We start from the raw sequence: 12,599 nt of genomic DNA, 5'->3' as shown, positions 1-12,599 counted from the left end.
TGGCTCACCACTCATGTGTTGCCTCTGGTTGGGGTTGTCAGGATCATCATCAGGTGGCGCTTCCATGTTCCACCCGCGATGAGCTTCCGTTGCTAGCACCAGCGATACGAGAGCATGTTTTTAAAATTTACACTTTAAATCATCATTCAGAAAATTTTCTCTTGCAAGGCACCGTTTAGAGAGTTATTTGAGTAAAAATCACTTTGTATATCTTTGTATCCTCATGAGAATTTTTTTTAATCTTGTGCACACTCTAGAAAACCATCGTTGTTCTCCGTCTTCAACTAGCGAGAAATCCAGAATTGATGATGTCTAATCTGGAGATCCAATTAAAGAGAGTATTTGAGAGTATTTTTCAACAAACTCTCTACTTTTATGAATTACGAAAGATATAAAGAGTCTCTTAGAGCTGTTCTGAGGATGACTTGTTAGGATCGATGACATCAGAGTTAAAGGAAGGGGCACGCGCTTTACACTCCCTTTGGAATGTAAGATTATCAAAACATAGAAATAGACAAAATGTCAGTATTAAAGTTGAATGAAACTTACAATAATCCTATAGGAATTCAAAATGCATGAAAAGTTTATATTGTGGCCTTTGAATACAACACAAAAATATATGAATTCCAAGAGAGAGAGACATAAAGAAAAGTTACCATGAGGTTTAATCCTATGCTAGTTTTCCTCCGAAATTCCTATGGTTTTACGCATCGCATGGAAATCCAAAGGGAATTCATAGTGTTTAATAATTTATCAAAGGGACATATATGAAAATTTTCTTTAGGATTGATATCCTTCAAAATTCATATGATTTTTCTTTCTTCTAAAAGGGGCCTTAATATATTTTTTCCTAAAAGCATAGTCGAAGTTAGAGAAGTTTGAGCCAAAACAAACTATACTATGTATTTGAAAATGTAGTTATGTACTAACTTTATACACGTACAAAACTTATAACATTTGGGACAAACAAATGAATGTTGCCACTGTCTCAAAAAATTAAAATTCTAGTTTTATCAACAATCAAACTATTTTAAGCTCAATCAAGTTTAAAAAGCACCAATATTTATATCACCAAATAAATATCATTAGACTGATCCTGCCGATGTGTGTGCCACGTAAGCGCCAGATCATCGTCCACGCAAAATAGGGCCAGACACCTCGGCGCCGTGAGTCATGGCGCCGAGACACGTAACCTCGACGCCGTGAATCAACCCATAGGGTTTAAAGTTGAGTTTACGTCCTCCGGGGTCTAAACGAGGGCTAAATTACAAAAAAAAAAATTAGGTTCACACGGTGAAACCAGGGAATCAAATTGATCCTGAATGAAGAAGTAAAATAAAGCCCACACTTATTTGCCAAGACTGCACTTCTGCGAACGTGCACCATCGTCGCCGCATCCTAATTCAGTTAGACTCAGGCCAGATGGCGCGTGCTTAATTTGATTGAAGCAGGCGAGTCATGGCGAAAGCGCAAATCTTCAGTGAGAAGGGACGGCATGCAGGTTCCGTTCTCTTTCTGAATTCTCATCATCAGCGAGCAGCCCAAATCGCGTGTGCAGCTCGATCCGACATGCAGGGAGTCAAACTCGCACGTCCTTCTGTATGCTGGCGACCGGATTCATTCCACTTTTTTATTCCAAAAATAAAAGTTTCAAGGCGATGCTCAGATCTGGAGTGCCAAGCCTTTCCGAATTCCGCATTGGTTCTTGCATGCTTTCCTCTGAATAATAATTAGGGGATTCAATACTAGTACTCCAAGGCAGTGACAGATCTTCATGAGAGAACAAAAAAAAAAAAAAAGCTTTCTGAATTCCTACGACGAGAGCAAATCTAGAGTGATCTGGCGTGCTGCACGCTGAAACTGTCAAAAATTTCTCTATTGGATCCAGGCTCTCGATGGCGACGCGTCGAAAATCTCGAGTGCAAAGGCATTCCAAACCCCGATGTCAGCCGCCGTGGATTCCAGGTTCGATCAACGGGTTTTTTCTCCATCTCTTCTTCCACATGGTGCCTGCGGGACCAAAATCTCCTCTTTGATTTCAATTTCAAGAGCTGCAGGTCTGAAGGTTTTCACCGCGAGAAAAAGGTGTGGCCAATTGCCAAGCAACATCTTTCGTGAAGCATGGACGACGTAACTGGACCGTGTAAACCGACCAAAGTCAAAACCAGGGAAAATCTTTTTCAGTTCTCGGCGTCGAGTTAACGGCTGTTTTGCTTCCAAAAGCCAAACAAAACAGAGAGCCGATTTTCAGCAGATCATGTTCGCTGGGTCGTAAACGATCGTAAATTTTTAGCTAGAACAGTATTTTTCTCTCACACCAAATCAACCAACAGTAATAATCCACGATCGTATACGATCATTTCAGCCCCAGCCGAACAGGCTAATGATTAAAAGGAGGACAAGAGAGAGCAGTGGATCTGGAAAGAAAAGAAAAAGGAAAAAAAAAACTCTGACACGGACAGCCAGTCTCGATCAGTAGCTAGCCAGGTGAGACCGCTAGGAGCGTCTAGCAGCCTTGCTAATAGTACTAGCTGATGCTGATCCAGCCGGCTGTGGCTCTGAGAGTGTCGAGGCGTGCGCGTGGGGATCTCCCTATCATCAGCCGTGTTTCAAGTCCTTGGCAAGTGCAGGCCGGGATAATTGACATTGACCTGGGCGCGTGCGGACCATCCAGCAGAAAGGGTTGACCTGACCCCTTGACAACGGCCGGCAATGGAGGTTGGAGCCAGTCACAGTCAGGCAGGCAAACAACGGCGCAACACGAGGCTAGGCTATGGGACAAGACAAGACGATGCCTCTGCCTTGGGATCTGGGAACGATCCGACAGTTTATATGTCCTGCTCTGGGCTCAGGCACAGGCACTGAAGAAAATGAGTCTGCCCCGGTTTGTGGCTCCAACTGAAACTGAAAGATGGTCGCCGTCCCACGAACGCACAAGTGGAGAGAGTTTGATGTTGCGTGAGAGACTGTGAGTGTGTGCAGCTCATATAAAGACGCTCGATGAAAATGGGCCAGAGTGGTCCAAACATGAGAAAATTCCGTACTCGATTAGAATGTGGGTTGTGGTTCTTCATATTCATAGGACTAGGCTATACTCTGAATTAGTCTGATGCGACGTTTTCTTGTTGCGGCGAAGAAGCTACGAACCGAGAGAGTTATTAGTTTTGATCAGACTTTCAGGCTTCAGGTGCTTGCCAAACCACCGTCTCGGAATGGGCCGGGACGGCCATAGCCCATACGTGGGGGATGCCATATGGGCCACGAAGTCCTCTGGTTACGGCCCATATACCATAGCACAGGGATGCCATATGGTCCATGAAGTCCCTCTGGTTACGGCACATAGCCCATAGGTGGGGGATGCCATATGAGCCATGAAGTCCTCTGGTTCGTGTTGGGCTGGGCCGAGCCTTCGTTTCGTTGTCGTTGCGTCCATCTCATCATCTGCTTCTGGCCGGCGGCGTGTACGGAATCATAGGATTAGGGCCTTGACGGGGTTAGGAATCAGTATTTGGTACTGTAGCACTTTCGTTTGTATTTGACAATTATTGTCCAATCATGGCCTAACTAGGCTCAAAAGATTCGTCTCGTAATTTACAATCAAACTGTGTAATTAGTTATTTTTTTATCTATATTTAATACTCCATACATATGTTTAAAGATTTGATATGATGAAAAGAGCGTGAAAAAACTTATAATCTAAACGAGGCCTAGGTGTTGTTCGTTGTCGTTGCGTACGGCGCGGCTCGTTTGGCGTACGGAATCGTCTTGTTTTCTTTGTCCCCTTGAGCTGTTCAAGACTCTAGGGTCTGTTTGGTTCATCTCTGCTGGCGTGTACTGCAATTAATATAAGGTGATCCTGGTTGGTCATGAAAAGGTGCTACGAAATCTGTTATATTATAAATTTATAATAATAAAAAAAAAAGGCCCCGGCCTGGGCCGGGTGCTCCGAAATTAATCCTTCCTGGTTGGGGCAAGCAAAGCTTGCACCGTGGAGAACTGGAGACACTAGCACGGGATAGTGGGCGTCATGTCGCTTTGTTTGTTTTTCTGCTGCCTGTTGGTGGTGAGTGGCCTCATCTGTAGCTATGAATGCATGGTGGGTGTAACTAGCAGTAGTGTTCTGTGGTTCAAGATGCTGGTGCCTTCGCGGAAATAAAAATCCGTTTCCAAGCAGAACGGCTTGCTAGCTACCTATAGGCAAAGATACATGACGATCCACGTACATACATATATACGGCCTGTTCGCTGGTTGGTTTCCGGGCTGATTTGAGCTGGCTGGTGCTGGTTTATTGTGAGAGAAAAACATTGTTGGTTGGCTGGTTTGGGCTGACTGAAACCAACAAACAAACAGGCTGATAATGGGAGCACCGTACGTATAGTTGTTGTCGACCAGAGAGTCTAGGGAGGTCCCCCGATCACCAAACTCCAACTTCTAGTCCTCCACGGTTCCGGTTCATATTTCCTATACCAGGTCTCGCGTCTCGCATTCGGAGCGCCCCCGCCGCCCGCCTCCACCTCCCCTCCTTCCCTCCACTGGCTTATCACCTGAGGCTGAAGGAAGCAGGGTCCATCGCTTTTAATAAGTTTTTTTTCGATAGATCGAGTCCTTAGATTTAGAGTTTCTCCATGCTAAGTTTCTTAGGTTCTGAGGATTTATCTCCTTCTACTCCTCTCTGATGACAGTGAGAGGGCAGGATGGAATAGTTTTCTCATGAGGGCAATAACTACGGCGTCAGCATCCTCACTGATATGACATGCAGATTTTTATTTCCGGACGGAGACATCAAGACAGAGATGGTGTCGCCGCCATGCAATAATTTTCTCCGGTCTCTTCTCCGTTTGATCGTGGTTAGATCTGGCCACGATGAAGGACTAGGGAGATTAAGTTTTAGATCGGTCTTCCTCATTCTTCGGTGGTAGAAAGAAGAAGTTTCTCAACTCCGCCTACATAAATGTTGGCCGTCGTTCTTTGGGCATCTGTTCTCAGGCCTTTTACCGTGTGTTTGTCTGTGCGGTCATCCATACTGTAAAGCGTCGTACATGTTTAGTTTTGATATCTGGAGCTATTCACAGTGTGGGTATAATTTAGATGAAAATCAATTTATGAATATTTGTGTAATCCAGAGTGCTTGTAATATGTACCTTGCTATTATCTAATATAATTATTCATTCGTCGAAAAAAATCCCGATCGCATGCACCTGGCTGTAGTCTACGCAAGGCGCAAGTTGATTATTATCCTACTCGTGCTGTCGCGCACCCCGTTCGGCTGGCAGAATTTTGGCTGAAACTAGCTGAAAAATATTGTTCTGGCTGAATTATTGTGAGAGAAAAATATTGTTCCAGCTGAAAAAACAAACCGAACAAGCCAGTTTCTGGTTAAGCCGAACCTCTGCTCAGACTCTAGAGCAAGTTGTTGTGCACATGGTTAGTTAAGTCAGCTATGCTGGGTATGCATGCTCTGTGAGGCCGGGGTGTCCACAGCGAGTGTTCGTGTGTGTGTGTGTGTGAGACTACTCTCTCAATCCCAAAATACATTAACTCCAAACTAGGATGCCTCTAAATTAAACCATCTTAACTTTAAACCAATTTTTTTAGCCAAAAACAACATTTGTGACACCAGATAGGTAGATTATGAAAACATATTCTTTTTATGATGTACTCCCTCCGCCACCGAAAAAAGGGTCATTCTAGGATGGAGCGCAGCTACCAAGGCCAGAGCAAAAAGACTACCATACCCCTATTTAAATAATCTCGGCTCTCTTGTGCTCCTCTTCCCCATCGAGACCCGTGCCTCCTTCTTCGACGTCCAGCTGCTCCATCTCTGCCACCGCACCAGGCCACGCCGCCATGTCAGCTTTGACGCCGATTCGCCCCTCCAGCAGCGCCTGCGCCACGCCTGGATCTCCACCGCACCGGTTTGGATCTCGGCCGCCACATCCTGGATCTCCGCCGCAGTGGCCGGTGCTGGAGAAGAAGAGGAGGGCGAGCGCAGCCTCCACGCCAGTGGAGGAGGAGAAGAGGGGCTAGGCCGGCTCTGCGTCGGTGGAGAAGAAGGGCCCGGGCGCTGGCCTCCACACCATTGGAGAAAAGGTAGGCGTTGGCCATCGCGTCCACGGAGGAGAAGAGGAGGGCAGGCGTCGGCCTCTGCGCATCAATGAAGAAAACGCCAGTAGCTGGCGGTGCAGGGCGAGAGGAGAGGCGAGAGGCGAGCAAGGAAAGGTGAGGCAGGGAGAGTGTAGGCCTGCTGCCTCGATTCGAGATAAAGTAGTGGGGCTACATCTAAAACAACTATTTTTTCGGGACACATTTCAAACTGTAGAACGACTGTTTTTTTATGGAGGAAGTATCTAATCTAATGATACTAATTTAATGTTTTAAATATTCTTTTTCTTTTATAATTTTAGTTAAACTTAAAATAATTTAACTCGGGCCCAACTTTAAAGCTCGTCTAGTTTTGGAAAGGAGCGAGTATTAGTTGGAGTTAGCTCATTGCCTCGACCAAATTGTCTCGGTGAGCATGAATAGAGTGCGGAGCGCACCAAAGTTTCTTTGAGAAAGTGTGTTGCGGAGTGCCCGCTAGCTAAGGCTTTTCAGGCTAGTTTTTATTTTCTTCTAGAAAACAATCAACACTTGTTTTGTTTTAATCTCTAAATAAACAAAAAACTGTGGCGACCTTTTTGTACCAACAGTTCGAAAGAAAAGAGCCTACTGGCGCTAGCCCTTCGAGATGGGGTAGGGTAGGTGAGTGGCGTGGACTCCACATCAGGCTAGTACGACACGATGCCTCCGATCGATCGATCCTCCGCGTTTCAACAGGGCACGCAAAGATCTTGTGGTTATGGATTCACACGTCGAACCTCCTCTCGGGCCTGGTTTAGTTCACGAAATTTGGAAATTTAACTACTGTAGTACTTTTATTTTTATTTAGTAATTAGTGTTCAATCATGGACTAATTATGCTCAAAACGTTCGTCTCACGATTTCTCACCAAACTGTGCAATTAGTTTTTTTTCGTCTACATTTAATGTTCCATACACGTATAACAAAATTCAATATAATAACTACTGTATCACTTTTTAAAAAAAGTTTTTAGAACTAAACAAGGACTCAACTTGTATCCACCAGCGTGCTGTTTTGTCTTTGACGTGTGTGCTCGTTCATAATCGCAAGCTACAGGTTTCTTATGAATTATGGCCATGTTCGGTTTGCTGAATTTTGACTAAAACTAACTAAAAATATCATTCTAATTAAATTATTATGAAAAAAAATATTATTTCAACTAAAAAATCCAAACAAATTAAATATGGGATAAGTGGAACGGTGCATGTACCCTCGATGACACCCCTTGCTGTCCTAGTACAGTAGTACGGATTGGTACACACTATGTACCCAGTAGACAGCAGCAATCAGTCGATTAATGCTGGGCCCGGTACATTTACGTGTTGCACCAATAAATATCAGTGTACGGAAACACGAGTGAATGAGAGGATTGAGGACACTGCTTCCATCCAAATGCCGTTGAATTAGAGCTCATCTCGTCTGTTTGTCTGTTTGTTTGGACTTGTTTGGCTGAAAATTCATGACTAAAAATACTGTTGGCTGATTTAGTGTAAGAAAAAAATACTATTTATTAATTAAAAAAATACTGCTTATAAACCAAACAAGCCCAAACGAATAGGACGTCTCCGTTCCGTCCCTCTCGTACTCCTCTCAATTACTCCCTATCCATTCATCCACCTATGGAAGGGGATAACAGTATATGCATATGGATATATCAAGGATAAGACTTGGTTTTATTTGCATAAAGCTATCTTTTGACACATACAGGGTTTCATTTTATAAATACATTTGCGAAAATCATCTATTTTCCGTATATATAAGAGTAATTCTAAAAAGAGGTATGTCACAATTTTAAGTGCTGCTAAATATTCTGTTCCCACAACACATGGCCGGTAACCATTCATTTCTAAAATCACATACACACTCATGTTTTCACTCATCCTAACAAATCTAGTTGTTGAAACCAAACCATAACCCGTCCGAGACCGCGTACACGGCTATCCGGATAAAATTTTCACACTGCAGAGGTTGTACATGTAACACCCTCGGTGTTACACAGTGAATCACTTGCTAAAACATGTCATGAGCATTATACTTAAGTGATATTGCATGTCGTGTGATGGATAGGTAAAGCATTGTAATTTAACGAAAAGTTAATTCACGATTTATAAAGTTAGCAAGTAGAGATGTTAACTAATTTTTATTGAACAAAAATGTTATAAAATATATATGTGACACCTTAATAAAGTTTGAAGTACATATTTTTGTAGAAGATAGTGCAACTTTTATTTTAACAAGATAATAACGCTAGCTAACATTTTTAATAGCTTGGAAATCGAATTTGAAGCAAATCCAACTCAAGACTTAGTCAATTTCTTAAGTTTGAAAACAGATTGACAAAGCTATATTTGGTAATTTATTCTGTAAAAATTGAGTTTAGGAGTGGTGTCGTTCTTTAGCTCTGTTGATAGCCTAAGGTGCCCTCTTTAGAGTAGTGAAGGTGGTTTGAGGATTGGATCAACTGTGTAGTTGTTTCGAACGCTTTAAAATCCATGCACAGTGTGTTCTCGGGTTGTTTTTCTCAGCTGGACGCGATCACCATGCCGAGCGGCCTCGACGTCGTGGCGCTCGGTGCGCGCAAGCATGCACGTGGCTGCGGGCTGGCTAGCCGGAGCTGCCCGTGCTCTGGCCACATCACTGGCAGACTCGGGCTACCGCCGCGCGAGCCGTGGCTGCCTGACTTGCCACGTCGCGCTACCCACGCCTGCTGCCGTTGTCGCACGTTGCTGCTGCCCTCCATGCCGCGCCACGACAACGCCGCTGCCGTCGTATCGCTGCGCTGCGCCACTGGCCTGCCTGGACGCTACATGCTCGAGTCCGAACCACCGTCGCCAAGCCATTTATGGCACTACGGCACATGGGCCACGCTGACCTCGAGCGCGTGTCGTCGGCTAGTGCCGGTCGTGGTCGCTCCGGTCGCGTCAACCGCGTCCTGCCAAGCAAGCATAGGCCAAGCCTTGATTGCGTCTCTGTCTCCCGCCCCTCCCCTGTCCTCTTCTTTGCTACCGTCGTCGAGCCGTGATAGCCCGCCTACTTACGAGAAGCCATCCCCCATCAATTCCATGTGCCTACACCTGCGCTCTCACATCCTCTCGCTGCCCGCCCCCACCCAGACTTGAACCGTGCAAGGCCAAGCTGACAGAGAGTGATATTGAGATGCTGAGGCTTATCTTTCCCGGCCGCCAAGATCCAAGAGTTCATGAGTTCAGCGATCTTGCTCATTCTGATCAGGCGTGTGCAGAAAGACGTGATGATGAGCTCCTAGATGCTCCTAAGGCCGGCCCTAACATGGTAATTGAGAATGGGAGGGTATTCAAGGACCTCCCGCATTTAAGAGGTGGTTGCAGGCGTTTGCAGTGATACGAAATAGACCTTACAAGGTCTTGCATTCATATGCAAAGCGCCGTTACACAGTTGTGTGTTAGAAGAAACGCTGCCCATGGAGAGTTTGTGCAAGGAAGTAAAAGGTCACCAGAAAGTAGAAGATCACAGAAGTTATCGGGCCACACAATTGTGCTAACCATGTGCTGACACTGACGCATCGGCTGTTGACATCTACCCTCATTGCCAAGCGATTGATGGGAATATTGCATGAAGAACCCAACATGGAGGTTATGACAATTACTTGGACCGTTGAGGCGTTGTATGGAGGTTATGTGATAACTTATGGTAAAACTTGGAGGGCTAAGCAGCGAGCGTGGAAGATGATATATGGGGACTAAGAGGATGGGTATGAGCAGTTGCCAGCACTTTTCAATGCAATCAAAGTGGTGAATCCAGGCATACATTACGAGTATATCCTAAAACCAAATGCATGGAAGGATGGAAGGCAGATATTCTTCCATGCTTTCTAGTGCTTCCCTCAGTGTGTTGAGGCCTTTAGGCACTATCATCTTGTCTTCTCCATTGATGGTATGTTCTTGATTGGCAAATACTAGGGCACACTTCTTATAGCCATATCCTGTGACACGAACAACAAGTTGGTTCCTTTGGCAATTGCTTTGGTTGAGAAGGAGAACAATGACAGTTGGGGATGGGTCTTGAGGCTAGTCTGGATACATGTGATTGGGCCTAGCAGGGAGGTTGGTGTCATATCTGATAGGCACCAGGGCATACTTAATGCCGTGCGAGAGCAGATAGAGGGGTATGCACCTTTGCACCATCATTGGTGTACTCGGCATCTTGCTGAGAATCTACTCTGGAAGGATGGTGTGAAGGATAACTTTGATCTATTCCAGGAGGCTGCTCGATAGCTTGAGGACAAGTACTTTCAAAAAAAGTAGGAGCAGGTCAAAACCTCATCAAATGTAGAAGGTAGACAATGGCTCACATGTTTGATGTGGGATTTGGAGAATTGGACAACAGCTCATGACACCAGTGGATGGAGGTACGAGTTTTAGTGCAGCAACATGGCAGAGTCATTCAATAAGTTGCTATTGGAGATACGTGGTATTCCCATGAATGCAATCATTCAATTCACCTTCTACAAGCTTGTTGTCTGGTTTAACGATAGACACGCCCATACATTCAAGTTGTGGAGTGATGGAGATATATGGGCTCTGAAACCAAAGGCACACCTAGAGAAGGTAAATGAAAGGGCTGACACATATGAGGTTACATGCTTTGACCATGCCACAGGGACTTATCAGGTCGAGCATAGGGGCGGTACAATGTCCGATGGCGAGGTCCGAGAGTCGAGGATGTATGTGGTTATCCTCCAAAATTTCACATGCACTTATGGCAAACCAAGGCAGTACCACTTTCTGTGTTCCCATTTGGTGGCAGCAGCTAGTCATTGCAACTATAATATCGAGAGCAGGATACCTCACGAGTTCAGTGTCGACATGCTTGTACACACATGGAGCCCCCGCTTCGTGCCTTTTCGGGACCCTAGAGAGTGACCTCCATATGATGGGTCAAAGTACATTGCGGATCCAGCTTACCATTGGAACAAGCATGAATCAAGAAAGAGGACGAGACACAGGATGGTTATGGATCATATACCCGGAAGAACGAGGTGTGGGAGAGGAACCCCATTTCTTACTGACCTCGAGCAGTACGAGTGCGTCAAGTGTGGTAGACTGGGCCATAATTCATGCACTTACCATTGGCAGATTAATGAGGTGCGACTATTGGTTGTTTTCATTATTACATATTTGTCGTATTCATTTAATTAATTATGCATGTAATTGTGACAATTACTTGTACATTTCTAAGTTCATGTTTCATTGTATATTGAATTTCTATTTCATTGACTTTTTTGTAGGATGGCGCAATTCCACCTGCTCGACCCGACGTACGAGGCGACCCACCGAGGATGTCTCATAGCGGAGGGGTAGGTAATAATCTATACGTTTTGTTCAAATTTTTGTGAGCGTACATGTGTTCTTGAAGTAATGGGAGACTATGTTTTATTTCATGCAGGACCTTTCGCTCCTTCGTCCTAGAACCCACAATGGGTTCTTGGACATGTAGTACGACAACAGGTACACTCCTTTCCTCCAAAGAGCTGGACTGGATGTTATCTCTTTTTAGGTTCATCGTGGGTTGCCCAAGTTTAACTCAGTGGCTATAACTGCGTTGGTTGACTGGTATTATCTTCAGTCATGCGCTTCCTTTCCTCCATTCATTGCCATTTGTACATGTGCTTGTCTTTTTGACATGTAATCTTGGTTTGTCTAAAATGTAGGTGGCGGCCGGAGACTCGTAGCTTCCACTTAACTTTCAGAGAGATGACAGTCACGCTCCATTGTGTGGGAGGGTTCTCTTAGTACCGATTTATTTGAGGAAGCTCTTTATGAGAGGTTCCTAGTTGAGAGCAAAAATGATTTCACCAAAGAGGCACCACTGAGAGGATACAATGAACAAAAAGAAGAGTGGCCAAAATGCATGCATGGTGAGGACTGTCTAGTGCAGATGTTCACCGAGGGAATAGATGGAGGTCGTCATTTCTTCAAATTCCCACGAGCATGGGTAATTGCTATTACTATTTGCTTCTTTAATATGTTCCTCTTCTATACAACTTACATGACATACTTATTGCAGTCTTCCTTGACCGAAGAAAATTGTGGGTTCACTAGGTGGGTCGATCCTTGACCTATTTATCCATATGCGGAGTACATCTACTACCTATAGGACCGTATCTTCAATCTAGAAAGGGAAGTTAGCAGCGGTTACAAGGACGAAGGACAGGACGACAATAATAATGGTGCTGATTCACAGGAGGCACTCTGCAATGATCCATATTACACCTGCCCTAACCACAAGAACAAGAGGCATCCACCATCACCCCCGCCACCACCACCACCAATAATGGGAGGCTACTGTGGAGAAGGTTGAAGGGTCGAGATGGCGGACTAGAGGGGGGGTGAATAGTATTTTCTAAAATTAATCGTGTCGGCTAACCGATACAAATGCGGAATTAAAACTATCGGTCTAGCCAAGACTATACCCCACTATATATGTTCACTAGCACCTTA

The sequence above is a fragment of the Miscanthus floridulus genome, chromosome 11 (genome assembly GCF_019320115.1).
Source record: "Miscanthus floridulus cultivar M001 chromosome 11, ASM1932011v1, whole genome shotgun sequence".
Lineage (NCBI taxonomy): Eukaryota > Viridiplantae > Streptophyta > Magnoliopsida > Poales > Poaceae > Miscanthus > Miscanthus floridulus.
The sequence above is the reverse complement of the archived record's forward strand: the minus strand, read 5'-3'. Positions refer to the sequence as shown.